The sequence below is a fragment of the Bubalus bubalis genome, chromosome 14 (genome assembly GCF_019923935.1).
Source record: "Bubalus bubalis isolate 160015118507 breed Murrah chromosome 14, NDDB_SH_1, whole genome shotgun sequence".
Classification (NCBI taxonomy): Eukaryota; Metazoa; Chordata; class Mammalia; order Artiodactyla; family Bovidae; genus Bubalus; species Bubalus bubalis.
The window spans coordinates 3,206,958-3,222,102 of record NC_059170.1 but is presented as its reverse complement, the minus strand read 5'-3'; the positions used below and the strand labels follow the sequence as shown (position 1 = coordinate 3,222,102).

General features: G+C 43.9%; 1 long non-coding RNA gene across 1 annotated transcript in view; it reads left to right on the top strand.

Moving 5' to 3' along the window:
• Window positions 1–2,673, top strand: part of LOC123329113 — a 108,211-nt gene extending 105,538 nt beyond the window's left edge. The window contains exon 5 of the long non-coding RNA XR_006544267.2: window positions 2,324–2,673. This is a non-coding gene — a long non-coding RNA (uncharacterized LOC123329113). The remainder of the gene's footprint in view (window positions 1–2,323) is intronic.
• Window positions 2,674–15,145: the final 12,472 nt, after the last annotated feature.

Sequence of the window (15,145 nt, the reverse complement as noted above, 5' to 3'; positions counted from 1 at the left end):
AAAAGCCCCCATAAAACAGAAGGAGGAGCCCAGAGATGTGGCCAGGATAGAGGCCAGCAGGAAGGCCAGAAGTATCCTAGCTCTAGGTTTGAGGTCACCTAGGACTTTGGGTCTAGAACACAATTCTTGAGTTTGAAGTTTTTGGAGAATGTCAGCCCTCCAGGAAAGTTCTGTATTGGGCATGAGGGTGCCCAGCCTGGGCAACCTCTCAGGCTTGCCTTCCCCAAGAACAACAACAAGGAAGCAAGCAGTCCCCATACCAAGGAGCGTGTGGGAATGTTTGTGTTCCATTCGCCTGGAGGAAGACTGGTTTCAGGGAATGAAAGTCTAGATGACTGGGACTTCATGGCATGCTGAAAGGTAATGGTGAGATCCATGATCATTAATACCAAGTGCCAACACAGAGCCCAAAATGTAGGTGGGTTCAATTCCACCTTGGTAGAAATCAGCCCAGAATACCACTGACCATGACAGTCATTGCAGTAAGGATGGAGGAAGATGCCCGAAGACCATGAACAGAAGGAACCCGTGTGAAGGGGAGATTGTGGACCAGACATGCCTCCCCAGAACTATGAGTCTTTCCATGGTACCCAGAGTATCTGGGGAAGTGGGCAAGAACTGAGACTGAAGAGCAACTCTGAAAGTTTGGAAATACCCTAAAAAATAATTTAATAAAAAGTAGTGATGCCTTCAATTGATAAATGCTATCAGTAGTAATGACACCTGAAAACAAAAAGATATGGTGGCAAAAATGGTTTATATACTCTTGATGCCCTTCCCCCATTTTTAACTCACCGGAGTCATAGTTACAAACGTCAGCTTCTTTATAGAAACAGTGAAGGTGATGAAAGCAATTAGGGGTATGAGGGTGAGGAGGAAAGCATCCTTTCATAATATGCTCAGAGAGATGTCCTCTAAAACTGAGCCTTGGATAAAGAGAAGAAAGCAGTGATGGGGTAGTTGGGAGAAAACTGTGCTGGAAGAAGAAACAGCCCAGGCAAAGGCCTTGAAGTGTTAGCAAGCTTGACGTGGCTGAGAGCCCCTGGAGGAGGAAGGGGCAGCCCACTCCAGGACTCCTGTCTGGGAAATCCCATGGACAGAGGGGCCTGGAGGGCTACAGTCCATGGAGTCACAAAAGAGTCAGACATGGCTTAGTGACTGAACAACAGCAAAACAAATGGTTACAGTCACGAAAGGAGGCAATGAGGCTGGAGCTTGGAAAATTAATGGTGGAGGGACTTCTCTGGTGGTTCAGTTGGTGAGAATCTGCCTCCCACTGAGGGTACATGGGTTCCATCCTTGGCCGGGGAACTAAGATCCCACATGCCATGGGGCAGCTAAGCCTGCATGTCACGACTGCTGAGCCTGAGTACCTCGACTAGAAGCCTGTGTGCTGCAAACTCCAGAGCCACGCACTCTGGAGCCCGCACAGCACAGTGAAAGTTGCGGAGCACTACAGTGGAGATCCAGCGTGCCACAAGCAAGACCTGATGCGCCCAACAATAACCACGTATGTACTAAAAAGAAACAAGTCAGTGGTGGAGTGACGGAGGGTAAGGAGGGAGCGGCAGCAGGGTCAGGCCGTGGAGGGCCCGGCGGCCGCAGCGAGGAGGGCTGGGTTTATAGGAAGCATGACGTGCTCTTGAAGAAGCTTAAAATGCAGAGTGCAGTTAATGCACATATATGGAGTCTGCAAAGACGGTGCTGATGGAGCTCTTTTCAGGGAAGCAGTGGAGACACAGACCCAGAGACCACACTTGTGGACACGGTGGGGGAAGGAGTGGCAGAGAATAACACTGAACACACGTCAGCGTTGGCGAAGTGGGTAAACGGTGGAGATCGCTGCGGGACGCAGGAGCTCACACCCGGCGCTCTGCGACCACCCAGAGGGGAGGCAAGGGGTGGGAGCGGGGAGGGAGGCTCAAGGGGGTGGGGGCGTATGTATACCTGTGGCTGATTCATGGCAGAATCTAACACAGCATTGTAGAGCAATTATCCCCCAATTAAAAATAAATAAAATAATTTAAAAAAGGTTTATGTCCTGTGGCGGATTCATTTTGATATTTGGCAAAACTAATACAATTATGTAAAATTGAAAAAAAAAAAAAAAAAAAAAAAAGGTTTATCTCTTAGAGTGATCATTATGGCCCATTGGGTAGAAATGGAAGCTCAGAGAAAAAGCAAGAGGCTGTTACAATGAATAATAAGACATGGAGTGGAGTGGGTGGATTCAAGATATAATTTGGAGGTAAACCCCCCAGAATGGCTGATGGATTGGCTGTGGGAATAGAGGAAAAGTGAGAAATTAACGATAATTCTCAAGGTTTCAGCTTGAATGAGTCACTCTGGTGGAGGAGTAGATGGAGCCGTTGACTGAAATGAAAAGATTGGAGCAGAAAAGTCCCGGGCACCGTTCCATTGCTGACGCCTGGCTTCCTGAAAAGCATCTGTCAGACTATGATCTTCGTTACCAACATCGAGGACCACGACAGCGCATACAATGTATCTAATGTAAAGCCATTTCCGAGGCCTGTATCTTCATGTAAAGTTTTCAGTTAGTTGGTAGTTTATTAATGGCACCGTTTACATTTGCCCCTGGATGTGTTGCTGTAATTAAAATAACTCCTGAATTTATCACTTGAGCCCAGAAGAATGAATAAAGGCATTACATGATGGAATAAGTCTCTGTATTCTGTTCTCTTTGATATGAACAACCACATAAAGTTTTCTGACACATATAATGTTTGACATCAGTCAGAAGAAAGATGCAGCAGAAATATTCCATGTTTAAAGCAGAGCTGAAAAAGACTAAAAAAAATCCCATATTGCATAAAAGAAAGAGTTAGGTTGCCACCAATGTGAAAGGAAATCAATGACACGACTTTGGAGACTCATTTCAATCTGTTGTTGACATTGTTTTCTGGGAGTAATTTTCTCAAAATGTTAACAGTATTGAGTTTGCCTATTGATTCTATTATTTTTGACCTTGCATGAGTGTGGGCTAATCTTACATGCCATAAAATTTCCTTTCACAGCTAAAATTATTGTATGACTCTGGAGGAAACCTCCGATCGGGTCAGGCACCCTCCTCAGGGTTTTGATGAGGGTATAAGCAGCAATAATGAGTTATGTTGACTTCCAATACAGTTTCATGTTGTTTACATTTTATTAAATGGTTTAAGCAGGGTCATCATGTAAATGATCAACGTATTGACTGAAATGCTCAAGCCTAGATGGATTGAAGGCCAGAGACAGCCAACCCGATTGGCCAGCTTGAATTTGAGTCAATAACAAATACGTATTTGGTTACAGAATCAAAGCCAACTTCATATTCATTATTCTGAAATCCCCGCTGAATAAAGAGCTGCAAAGGATACTATTGGAAGACACCTTTTCCTCTTATAGAGTCAGGCTCCCAGTTACTTCCTCTTAAAAAAATCCAAATAAAACAACAACAACAAAAAATCCAAACCGAGTGAATTCAGCAGAGTTCAGGAGAGTTTGCTGAAGACAGAGTAAATGGGAAACCAAAAGCTCTTGAATGGTTTTCCTGGGAAAAGAATAGATTTATTGTCTTTCTAAAGGGGAAGGTTGGCAGCTGTATTTTCAGAGTCTTTATGAAAAAGTCCCAGCATGCCAGTCGCATCCCATCCGCTCCCCACCCTGCCCTCCCACATATCTCCATAGGAGGTCAAACCACCTGTGAAGGACACACCCCACTCCACCCTGGCAGCTCCCCAGGCTGTCTGCAAAGACATCTCAGGATTTACTGGCACGATGCTAATGGGTTTGCCCACACATACTTTGAAGAGGATTGCTAGAGGAGTTAATTTGCCTCCTAATGATTTAATTATATGCTACAGCTCTGCTCTACAAGAATAACAATGTTCCTTAGTTTCCTGCCTGGGGTGGAGATGCTGATTTTGGAGAATTTTGGAAAAGTGTGACATTTACTCTTCTTAGAGAGGCCAGTTGAGTCACTGGGGAAGGGGGAATATTTTTCCATGCCACGAAATAACTTTTTTTCCCACTCATCCACCAGGGAGTGAGGGTAACAGAGATGACCATAATGAGATGTTCTGTGGTTTTTATTCACATTCTGTTGATTGAGCCTGTGAAGTAATATCAGTTTTTATTTTCATATAAGCTCAGTGAGGCTTCTTGGCTTGCCTGATACAGAAAGTGGATGAGCTAGGAGTCCCACTGAAATCTTTTGACTCGAAAACCCCATTTTTTCCCAATACTCGAGCACCTTTCTATAGCTTAAAAGGTCTTCCTCTGCCGTGCAAGTTGAGCTCTTTGGAAGCAGATCCTAAAACAGAATTGGAGGTTTAAGACGTTTACTGGGGTCAGTGCCTATAGAAAGACAGGAAAGAACCATGGCTGGGCGGAGAGGCAGAGGTTGCCCCGAAGTCCAGCCCCGTAGGGCGAGCTCTGGGGCTGACGTCGGCTGTCACAGTGTCCTGCGGGCAGAAGCGGTCAGACCTTTAGCTCCCAGCTCACTGTGTCACTCCACCAGCTGCTCGGAGGGTGTGAACTCCTGGCGGTTGGCGTTCACAGCTGGAGCAGCTCCTGATTCTCAGAGGGGCAGCTGGGCAGTGAGTGAGCCTTCCCCGCAGGAGGATCGGAGCGGCGCTTCTCTGTCTACAGCAGTTTTCAGGCTTACCCACAGAAACCCTGATCACCCGAGAGAGACAGAGGAGGAGGTAGAAAACCGGAGGCTTCTGCATCAGGATGCCTTGATTCATATCCCAAATCCACCTCTTCCTGGCTAGGGCATGTTGGTATGCTACTTGAAACTTGAGATCAATTGAAATTATGCCCGGCATACTGACAGCATTTGACTGAGTTATGATGAGGACTAAGAGTAATTTCTATAAAGTATTTCTGATCAGAACCTCTGGAGAAAAGGCCCGGATTCCGGGCCACTCATCAGGCTCCCAAGTGCAGATCTGATCATGCCACCTCCCAGGTGCTAGCTCTGTCTTTCTGCTCTGGGTTCTCCCAAAGCACGATGAGAACACTTTGCCCCGTTGCTGGATTATCCTCTAGGTCCTTCGTTGTGAATCCCCATCCCAGGGAGGCTGGGAATGAAAGAGGGGACTCGCAGACTGTGGAGTCTTATAAATGGTCATATCACTAACACGTCAGTCCCTCCTTGGCACTCAGTGCAGCCACCAGTCCCCAGACAAGAGTTTCTCTCTTTTGCTCTGAGCTTCAGGGGAGGCCGGGCACCAGGACAGCTGGGTAGAGCTTGAGGCCAGAGGTGGCTGTGCCCTTCTCGGCGTGCTCAGGATTCAGATGAGGGCAGGAGGATACTCCTGAATGTTTTTTGAGTGCCTATTATGTGCTGGCCACCGAGTCATGCCTTTTATGTGAATTTCTCATTCAATCTTCACAGCAGCAATTTTAAAAAGGTATTATCTCTGGCCACATTTTAATGAGCAAACTGAAGAGGGCTGCAAAAGATGAGGAGATTTCTTTAGTCCCTATGGCTAGCAAATGCTGGCGCTCAGAGTTGAACCAGGGCAGTCTGACACCAGGCTCAAACTGAGAGGAAAATGGGAAAGGGGAGGAGAGTTGGCCCGCTCCCACCGCTGGAGGCTGTGGGCCCTGGCGGCCCTGTGCTGGCCTCACTGCGGTGGGCTGCAGGCCCTGTTCTGTACCGAAGGTTTCCTTTTCCTGTTCATCCTACGTGTCCTGGCTGAACTTTATCTCCCTGCAGCTTAGATTCTTCCAAGGTCCTGTTGTAGGTGCTTGCGTGTTTGACGTATATGAAATAACATGCAGAATCCTAGATGGGAGTTCCACTGGCCATCTGTAACAAGTCTTCCCTATTCATTGGACTTTTCCCTCTGATAACTGTCAGTTTTTAAATGTTCTCTGCCTCCATGCCTGGTATCATGTGGAATTATTATCAATGTTACTTCTATGATGTATATCAGTTGAATTGTACTTAAACTTCATATAAGATAATCCCTGAATGTAGAATTCTATAGTCAGATCCTCCTAGGTTAAAAATCCTAGCTCTACTCTCTATGTGACCCGACCCAATTTTTTCAGTTTCACTTCTCAAACGTCTCATCTGTAAAATGGGCAAAATGTTACTTATGGAGTTGCTCAGTGAGGTAACAGATTTAAATGTCTAGTTCAGGTTCTTATTACCATTATTACAGAGTTTTCTATGAAGGATAAGAGAACAGATTTGAGGTTGTATTTTAATTAAGATGGGTTTTGTGTTTTTTATTTGACCCTTTTTTTCCTCAGCTCATGAGGAAAAGTGTATAAGGAACAGCGGTGTTTGCTGGCAGCTTTTAGGAGTTGGAGGAGATAGTGTTGTTTTCAAAGGGGAAGGATGTGAGGCTTCTAATGTGGGGTGGGGATGGCTGATGGGCTCTGGAACCTTTAAAATGGTCCCGGTGGACTCCATTGCTTAGCGGAAATAAAGGGACCTCCTTCCTTCCTGGAAAAGAGACACGGAGCGATAAACCAAGTACTCTCTTTGAAAATTTCCCCTGATATTTGTTCCTAGAGGAGTGTGCCTCAGGGAGATTTATTGTTCGAAGCTTTTAGCCTCAAGCTTAATTTTAAAAGTATGTATTCAATATTTCCCTAGAAACAGAGCAGCTCTATTTAGAAGTCATGGGTGCGCCCAAGCTCTGCACAGAAGATTACCTCAAGTTTCACTTAATACCAGCCTCAGACCTGGAGGCGAATTATTTATTTCATCACTTGGAGAAGGGATTATCCTTTTTCACTTTTCCCATCAGTCCCTGCTGTCTTGTAGGTGGGGACACGCGCCTCTAAAGACAAAAAATGAGCAGGAGTAAAGCCAGAGCCCTTTGATATGTAAAAATATTTAAGTCAGGGCATCACCTTCCCTTGGTGACTTGATCCACCCTACTTTATTTATTGGAAGGACTGCTGCTGAAGCTGAAGCTCCAATACTTCGGTCACCTGATGTGAAGAGCTGACTCATGGGAAAAGATTCTCATGATGGGAAAGATTGAGGGCAGGAGGAGAAGAGGGTGACAGAGGATGAGATGGTTGGGTGGCATCACCGTCTCAATGGACATTGAGTTTGAACAAACTCCAGGAGATGGTGGACAGGGAAGCCCGGCCTGCTGCAGTCCACACGGCCACCAAGAGTCGGACCTGACTGAGAGACTGAAAACAACAACACGCATTCGCTGCAGTTCCCCTAGGAGCCACGTCTGAGATGAGGATTGGAGTTTGGTAGTTTATGCAGCAGTGAAGCCAAGAAACCTTGATAGGGGGAGTAAGAAGGTGAGCCAAGGGTGGGAAAGTGTGTTACCAAAGGAGTTACCACTCTACGCAACTGGAACGTACTACTGCTGGGGACCCACCAGAGGCAGGAGCACACACACTTCTGAGTTATCCACGCCAGGAGTGAGGCAGCTGGGGTATTTGTATGCCAGTTTCTGTCACTTGTTGTTTGAAGGCTGCCTCAAGGGGCACTGATTCTCTAGCATCTCTGGTCTGCCATGCTGCATACAGGGTCAACTTGGAGAGCAGAGAAAGTCCTCAGTTAGAGAAGACATCAGTCTAGTGTGTCCCGAGTGGCAGGGGCTGAGCAGATGGGGTTGGCACCCCATCAGATGATGATGGTGGCAGTGAGTGCTATCACTGGGTTGAGTCCTTGCCTTCCAACTTGTTTTAAGTCTGTTTGAGCCCTGTGTTTGGTGCTGAGGTGGCACAGATGATTAAGATCAAGTCCTGTCCTTAGGATGTTCATAGTTTACTGAGGGAATTGAGGAGACAGGCAAGTAACGAGTAATTTTGAGCCAGTGAGATTAGTATTATGATATAGGGTATTTAATAATATGAGGCTTTCCTGGTGACTCAGTGGTAAAGAATCCACTTGTCAATGCAGGAAACACAGATTCAGTCTCTGGGTCGAGAAGATCCCTGGATAAGGGAACGGCAACCCACTCTAGTATTCTTGCCTGGAAAATCCCATGGACAGAGGAGCCTGGCAGGCTATAGTCCATGGGGTCGCAAAAGAGTCGGACATGACATAGTGACTAAACAACAGCAACACTTAACAATTTAGTTCAGTTGCATCCGACTCTTTGTGACCCCATGGACTGCAGCACCCCAGGCCTCCCTGTCCATCACCAACTCCCTGAGTTTACTGAAACTCATGTCCATCAAGTCAGTGATGTCATCCAACCATCTCATCTTCTGTCATCCCCTTCTCTTCCCACCTTCAATCTTTCCGAGCACCAGGGTCTTTTCCAATGAGTCAGCTCTTCACGTCACGTGGCCAAAGTATTGCACTTCCAGCTTCAGCATCAGTCCTTCCAATGAATATTCAGGACTGATTTCCTTTAGGATGGACTAGTTGGATCTCCTTGCAGTCCAAGGGACTCTCAAGAGTCTTTTCCAACACCACAGTTCCAAAGCATCAATTCTTTGGCCCTCAGCTTTCTTTATAGTCCAACTCTCACATCCATACATGACTACGGGAAAAACCATGGTTTTGACTAGACAGACCTTTGTTGACAAAGTAATGTCTCTGGTTTTTAATATGCTGTCTAGGTTGGTCATAGCTTTTCTTCCAAGGAGCAAGCATCTTTTAATTTCATGGCTGCAGTCACCATCTGCAGTGATTTTGGAGCTCAAGAAAATAAAATCTCTCACTGTTTCCATTGTTTCTCCATCTATTTGCCATGAAGTGATGGGACCAGACACCATGATCTTCGTTTTCTGAATGTTGAGTTTTAAGCCAACTTCTTCACTCCCCTCTTTCACTTTCATCAAGAGGCTCTTTAGTTCTTCTTTGCTTTCAGCCAAAAGGGTGGTGTCATCTGCATATCTGAGGTGATTGATATTTCTCCTGGCAATCTTGATTCCAGCTTGTGCTTCTTCCAGCCCAGCATTTTTCATGATGTACTCTACATAGAAGTTAAATAAGCAGGCTGACAATATACAGCCTTGATGTACTCCTTTCCCAATTTGGAATCAGTCCATTGTTCCATGTCCAGTTCTAACTGTTGCTTCTTGACCTGCATACAGATTTCTCAGGAGGCAGGTCACGTGGTCTGGTATTCCCATCTGTTGAAGAATTTTCCACGGTTTGTTTTGATCCACACAGTCAAAGACTTTGGCATAGTCAGTAAAGCAGAAATAGATGTTTTTCTGGAACTCTCTTGCTTTTTTGATGATCCAGCGGATGTTGGCAATTTGATCTCTGGCTCCTCTGCCTTTTCTAAATCCAGCTTGAACATCTGGAAGTTCACGGTTCACATACTGTTGAAGCCTGTTTTGGAGAATTTTGAGCATTACTTTGATAGCCTGTGAGATGAGTTCAGTTGTGTGGTAGTTTGAGCATTCTTTGGCACTGCCTTTCTTTGGGATTGGAATAAAGACTGACCTTATCCAGTCCTGTGGCCACTGCTGAGTTTTCCAAATTTGCTGGCATGTTCAGTGCAGCACTTTCACAGCGTCATCTTTTAGGATTTGAAGTAGCTCAACTGGAATTCCATCACCTCCACTAGCTTTGTTCATAGTGATGCTTCTTAACAATGCATGTATTGTTACACGTAAGTAGTGATACACTTAATATGTGTCATTTGTACCACACTGTACACCAAGCACTTATTTAGATTAATTTATTTGGTCCCCCGCAGGACCTCTACAGGTGGGTGCTTTTATTATATATTTTAGAGATGAGGGAACAAATTTCAAGGTTTTCATTCAGACTGAGGAAAATCCAAAATGTGAACACAGACTGTCTGGTTCTAGAACCTCATCCTTATCTGCTACACTATATGTATCAGGGTTTCTCAACTTTGTCAAGATTGACCGTCTGAGCTGGATAATTCTGCGACCTGGCGTTGTCCTGTGCATTATAGGATATTTAGCAGGATCCCTGGCCTCCGCCTGCCAGAAGCCAGCATCACCCTCCATTCCCGTGCCCTCCTTCTGAGTGACGACAACCGAAAGAGTCTCCAGACATTGTCAGATGTCCACTGAGGTGCAAACAGCCCCAGTTGAGAACCACTGCTGTCTGTTATTCAGCAAGTAGTATTTCTCAGGAAGTCTTCCCAGAAGGCAGATGAAAATCCTCTCTTCTCTATTGTTTAATCTTCCTTACCAAATAAGAAGTAGGATTTTGAAACTCATCGCATCTGTAAATCGATAGCAAAATCTCTCTCAGTGCACAGAAAATGTAGGTGGGCATGGAGCTCTTCAGCAGTGAGGATTCCTGGCCTCCGAGCGGCACGTTGGACAGTCTTGCTCATGGCACTCTGTCTCATGCCCTTTGAACACGCTGTCTCCATGGTCATTCAGTTTAAATGATGTCTGGCAACTTGATTAACTGAGAAATTAGTGAAAAGACCATTAGATGAGAATGGACTGTCAGTTCCTATGGAGCTGTTTGTTTTATTATTTTCCATTATTCTCCTCAGGCTATTTACTTATGCCTTTTTAAGACTTCTGCTTTGAACCGTCCTCACCCAAGTAAATAAGTCCCTCTTCTTTCTGTCCACAAGCCAGGAGATTCCAAGCTTTATTTTTCAAGTCCTTCAAACTGAATTTTATCCATCTGACTTCTCAGAGCCGGTCAAGTTTGAAAACTGATCCTTGAGGTTTTGGAGCGCTTTGTGCGAGGACAATAGTTGTAACTTTGGCATTAACATGTCCTTATTCGTCTCCCTTCTTTCCTCTGGCAAAACAAAACAAAAAAACCCAACACTCTTTAATTCATTGCCATCCACATTTGGCTTTATAGCTAAATCTATGTGATCAGAGAAGCTTCATTATACTGTTGGAAGCCTGAAGAACTCCCTTTTTAAACTGGTTGTAAAAGTATAATCCCATGATGTTGAAGCATTCTTTATAACAAAACATTTCCTTGTGCCTTTTCAAAGCATTTCCCTGTGCCTCTGGATAGCTTATTGCACAGTACTTTTTAAATCTGTTTGCAACTTTGTATGATTGATGCCTTTAATGAAATAAAAGCATGACATAATCACTTTGATGACTTAATTCAGTTTGTGAACTGTTTGTGAGAGGTGAAATGCCACCATGGTCCAGAGTGTAGGCTCTGGGGTGAGACAGAATTGGATTTGAATCCAGGCTTCCTCACCAGTAGCTCTGTGCCTCACGGGCAGGATAATGGATCCCTCAGAGATTCTGGTGTCCTGATGCCTGAAACCACCGAATGTGTTAATGTTATCTGGCAAAGGGGTCTTTGAAGATGTGATTAAGTTCAGATTCTTGTAGAATATCCTGGATTATCTGGGCATGCTCAGTGTCATCACAAGAAGGGGATAAGAATCAGAGAGAGAGATTGGAAGATGCTATGCCATTGACTTTGAAGGTGTAGAAAGAGGCCACAAGCCAAGGAATGCAAGCCAACTTTAGAAGTTGGGAAAGGTAAAAAAGCTGTTCTCCCTCAGAGCCTCCCAAAGGGATGCAACTCTGCTAACACCTTGATTCTAGACCAGTAGAACCCAGTTTGGACTTCTGACTTCCAAAACTGTAAGATAATGAATTTGTGTTGTTTTAAGCCACTAGGTTTTTTTTGGTTTTGTTTTGTTACAGGAATAATAGGAAGCTAGTACAGCAAGTAGGGGCTTCCCAGGTGGCGCTAGCGGTAAAGAATCTGCCTGCCAATGCAGGAGACTTAAGAGTTTGATCCCTGGGTCAGGAAAATCCCCTGGAGGAGGGAATGGCCACCCATTCCAGTATTCTTGCCTGGACAATCCCATGGACAGAGGAGCCTGGTGGGTTACAGTCCTTGGGGTAGTGAAGAGTTGGACACGACTGACATGACTTAGCATGCACGCATAGCAAGTAGCATAATCTCTTTAAACCATTGTTTAGTCGTGTATAAAGCTGAATAATAACTGTCCCATTGGGCTATTATGAGGTATACATGAGAGCCAGGCTTGCACTGAGCCTGGAGTACCATTTGTGCTTAAAGATACAGAATTAGTCATGGGCTTTTGGTTTTGCTATGTAGTAACATCCCCAGCATCCTGTCTACTATTAAACTTCCAGTATACTCAACTGTCAGAAAAGGCAGTGGCACCCCACTCCAATACTCTTGCCTGGAAAATCCCATGGGTGGAGGAGCCTGGTAGGCTGCAGTCCTTGGGGTTGCTAAGAGTCAGACACAACTGAGCGACTTCACTTTCTCTTTTCACCTTCATGCATTGGAGAAGGAAAAGGCAACCCACTCCAGTGTTCTTGCCTGGAGAATACCAGGGACAGGGGAGCCTGGTGGGCTGCCGTCTATGGGGTCGCACAGTGTCAGACATGACTGAAGCGACTTAGCAGCAGCAGCAGCGGTATACTCAACTGTATATGAATTTTATGTGTCAGCTACGCTAGGCTATGGTGCCCAGTTTTTGGTCAAATACTAGTCTAGACATTGCTATGAATTCCTAGCATCCATATTTGTGGGTGTGATTATAATATAATCAGATGACTTTAAATAAAGCAGATTACTCTCCGTAGTGTGAGTGGTCCTCATTCAATCAAGAGTCCTCGTAAGAGTCCTTATAAGGAAAGTCTGAGGTTTCCAGGGAAAGAAATTGTTCTGTCTCAGACTGAAACATGGAAACCCTGCCTGAGTGTTCTAGCTGCTGGCATGCCCTGCAGGTTTAGACTATAGACGGCACATCAACTCTTATCTGATTTTCTTGCCAGCCTGCCCTACACTTTTTTTTGTTTTTTTTGGACTTCCCAGCCCTGACAATCTTGTGAGCAAACTTCTTAAAATAAATCTGGTTCTTTCTCATTCTTTATATCCCGTTGGTTCTGTTTCTCTGAAGAACCCTGCTGAATGTACCATCCAAACCAAGTGCAGCCCTGAAAGATGTAAATTTGGAAAATGAAGCGGTGGTTCTGACAAGTGCATGATATTAAACGTTGTCTCCAGGTTGCCAAGAACTTTGCATTTTCTCATTGACATTTAAAGGGACTGCACCTGGGTTGTTTCCTTCCCTTCACCTTTAAACCCAGTGTGTAATTAGGATTACGGTGATATGGGATCACTAAAGACAAAATATCACAGTAAAAGAGTTGGGATGGTTCTCTCACATCCTTTGTAATGAGGTTGGAACTTGAACTTAGAGTTGACATTCAAGAAGGATGATTGCCATTGCCACGTGAGTTTGTGTATAGGTTCTTTCCTTAGCCCCTCTGAATGTCCCTACCTCATCCTCACCACCTAAGCCCTAAGACTTTCTAGTAGTTGAGCAGCTAAAGGGTTATTGCCTGCATGAGGAGTGACTGTTCCCATTGTGCTGGTACTGTATAGGTTACTGATTATTTTGGTGTTGCTTCTGCCTAAAAGTACTAATTAATGAACAAAATTCAATGAAGAATTGTCCAGTTGTTCAAGTTGTAAATGTCTATAAGTGCAATTTAATGTATGTTATCACTTTAAAGAAAAAAAATAGTTGAAAATCTTCATACTTTACTTTTTTTTCTTAGGAAGAATTTTAAATCTTTATTTTCAAGCCATTCTTTTTACGGTTAATGTACTATGTCTCTTGTTTACTTTTTTCTTTAACAGACAGGAGGCAAGTGTAACCATTTTCAATTGGACACATATTTAGATTTTCTCCTGTGACAATGTCTCACTGTCTTATTTGCTGATTCACATATAATTCTTCTGTATAAATTACTTTTTATTGGCCTTGAAATAAAGGACTAACTCTTTCAAACTGTTGGACTTTCTTCCCCCAATTTTGTAGAGAAAATCATTTGCCAAACACAAGGATTTGATCAATAAACAGCTTGCAGTCCCTAGGAGGCCTTTAAAGGGATTTGAATTGTCAAACACTAACTCAGGATTTGTTCTGGTAGTTGTTAAAAATTACATAAACATAATTTTTTTTTTTAACTTCAATCAGCCAAAGAGTCAGTAGTAGAAGTGAAGGTTTGGCCCTGTTATTGATTAGTTGCTATAGACGCTCTTCCAAAGAAAGTTAATCAACAAGCTGTTGACAGCATCAGCAGTGAGTTGCGTCTTTCTTGGAAATTGTTGCTTACAATTGTAGAGTTGTTTTACACCACTCCTTCCTGCAAGGAAACAATAGAGATAAGACTGCACCACACCAAACTTGCTAGGACCCTGTGGACTATACTTGTCTCTAAATGAAGTGCCGTGGTGCTGGTAGGCAGCTCTGCTAATCCAGGAAAGGAAGGTATTCACTAAGACATATTCTAAACTCCTAGCTTGGAACTCTTTCTGATAGTAAAGATCATGTCTGTCTGTCTATCTTGGGAGCCCAAATTCCAAGTACCTAGTACAGTAATGGTCCAGAGTATTCTGTAAAGATACAGGATTTCAATATATGCCAAGGTTATGTTCTAGAAAAACGTGCAGGGAGTGACTTGGTCTCTCCTATATGACAAAGTTACAGGACAGTAAAATGCTGCTTATAGGAAAGAAAAAAAAATCAATGGGAATTATTTAGTTCTTGATAGAGGCTGAGGGGCTGACAGTACAAAAGAAGAAAATGTGAGAATTATTTTCAGGGAAATTTAATGAAAAATGAAAAAAATATGAGCAATAATCCCAGATTGTTAGCATACAGTACATCAAATCTATAAATACTGCCCTATACATGTTAACTAATAATCAGATAAATTATATAAATAATAATACAAATTTTTGTTGTTGCTGTTTCTCAGTTGCTAAGTTGTGTCCAAAGCTTTTGTGATGCTATGAACTGTAGCCCCCAGGCTCTTCTGTCCATGGGGCTTTTTAAGCAAGAATACTGGAGTGGGTTGCCATTTCCTTCTCCAGGGGATATTCAAATGTTATACAATTGTTTCTCGTTAAAAAGGTAAATTCTGGACTTCTGAATATGGAAGATGATAGTGAAAGGTTGTTGCTGAGCCATGAAAGACGCTGGGATTCTTGGCCTCCAGAGTAGAGGAATTCAGTCTGGGGCCAGAGATGAGGCTTGATCGCTTAGAGCTTTTGTGTGATAAAGTTTTATTAAAGTATAAAAGAGATAGAGAAAGCTTCTGACATAGGCATCAGAAGGTGGCAGAAAGAGTGCCCTCCTGCTAGTCTTTAGCAGTAAGTTATATGCCTATCAGCTGGCTGTTAATCAGAGAAAGGGAATGTCTCAGAACTCATAGAGTGGCACCA